This window comes from Odocoileus virginianus, unplaced genomic scaffold, assembly GCF_023699985.2.
Source record: "Odocoileus virginianus isolate 20LAN1187 ecotype Illinois unplaced genomic scaffold, Ovbor_1.2 Unplaced_Contig_19, whole genome shotgun sequence".
Taxonomy (NCBI): Eukaryota; Metazoa; Chordata; class Mammalia; order Artiodactyla; family Cervidae; genus Odocoileus; species Odocoileus virginianus.
This window is the reverse complement of record NW_027224336.1, coordinates 1,254,172-1,256,021: the sequence shown is the minus strand read 5'-3', so window position 1 is coordinate 1,256,021 and position 1,850 is coordinate 1,254,172. Positions and strand designations below refer to the sequence as shown.

The 1,850-nt window shown below is 44.6% G+C and overlaps 1 non-coding gene across 1 annotated transcript; it reads left to right on the top strand.

Moving 5' to 3' along the window:
• Positions 1–202: 202 nt before the first annotated feature.
• On the top strand, positions 203–275 carry TRNAC-GCA (transfer RNA cysteine (anticodon GCA)). The gene has a single exon. It is a non-coding gene; the product is annotated as a tRNA-Cys (tRNA).
• The last annotated feature ends 1,575 nt before the right edge of the window (positions 276–1,850 follow it).

Here is a 1,850-nt window from a genome sequence, read left to right as displayed (position 1 = left end):
CACTCATTTCACACGCTAGCAAGGCAATGCTCAAAATTCTTCAAGCTAGGCTTCAACTGTGTGTGCACCAAGAGCTTCCAGATGTACAAGCTGGATTTAGAAGAGGCAGAGAAACCAGAGATCAAATTGCCAGCATTCTTTGGATCATACAAAAAGCAAGGGAATTCCAGAAAAAACATCTACTTCTGCTTTATTGGAGACTTTCCTGGTGGCTCAGATGGTAAAGCGTCTGCTTGCAATGCAGGAGACCCGGGTTCGATCCCTGGGTCAGGAAGATCCCCTGGAGAAGGAAATGGCAACCCACTCCAGTAGTACTCTTGCCTGGAAAATCCCATGGACAGAGGAACCTGGTAGGCTACAGTCCATGGGGTCGCAAAGAGTCAGACGACTGAGCGACTTCACTTCTGCTTTATTAACTATGCAAGAGTCTTTGACTGTATGGATCACAACAAACTATGGAAAATTCTCAAAGAGATGGGAATACCAGACCACCTTACCTGCCTCCTGAGAAACCTGTATGCAGGTCAAGAAGCAACAGTTAGAACCAGACATGGAACAATGGACTGGTTCAAAATTGGGAAAGGAGTATGTCAAGGCTGTATATTGTCACCCTGCTTATTTAACTTATATGCAGAGTATATCATGTGAAATGCCAGGCTGGATGAATCACAAGCTGGAATCAAGATTGCTGAGAGAAATATCAATAACTTCAGATATGCAGATGACATCACCCTAATGGCAGAAAGCAAAGAGGAACTAAAGAACCTCTTGATGAAGGTGAAAGAGGAGAGTGAAAAAGCTGGCTTAAAACTCAACATTCAAAAAACTAAGATCATGGCATCTGGTCCCATCACTTCATGGCAAATAGATAGGTAAATATTAAAAACAGTGACAAATTTTATTTTCCTGGCACTGTGGCCAGTGACTGCAGCCATGAAATTAAGACGCTTGCTCCTTGGAAGAAAATCTTTGACAAACCTAGATGGTGTATTAAAAACCTGAGATGTCACTTTGCCAACAAAGGTCCATATAGTCAAAGCCATGGTTTTTCCAATACAGATGTGAGAGCTGGACCGTAAAGAAGGCTGAGTGCCAAGAATTGATGCTTTTGAACTGTGGTTCTAGAGAAGACTCTTGAGAGTCCCTTGGATAGCAAGGATATCAAACCAGTCAATCCTGAAGGAGATAAGTCCTGGGTGTTCATTGGAAGGACTGATGCTGAAGCTGAAGCTACAATACTTGGGTCACTTAATGCAAACAGCCAACTCATTGGAAAAGACCCTGATGCCAGGAAAGATTGAAGGCAGAAAGAGAAGGGATGACAGAGGGTGAGATGGTTGAATGTCATCACCAACTCAATGGACAAGAGTTTGAGCAAACTCTGGGAGATAGTGAAGGACAGGGAAACCTGGCGTGCTACAGTCCATGGGGTCACAAAGAGTCAGCAACGACTGAGCAACTGAACAGTAACAATAACGACCACAAACCATACTGACTTTGTCATAACCAACAAACGGGAATGATATATACGTGTAAGAAAAGCCTCTTATTTAAAAAAAAAAAACACCAGGGATTAATGGGTGAAAATAGCGTATTCATCGAGAATGTTAAAGTGTGCTTCCTGTCACTGTCCTGCGTGCATACATGCATGCTAAGTTGTGTCTGACTCTGAGACCCCGTGGACTGTAGCCCACCAGGCTCCTCTGTCCCTGGGATTCTCCAGGCAAGAATACTGGAGTGGTTGCCATGCCCTCCTCCAGGGGATCTTCCTGACCCAGGGATCGAACTGGGGTCTCTTAAGTCTCCTGCACTGGCAGGCGGGTTCTTTACTACCAGCGCCACCTGGGAAG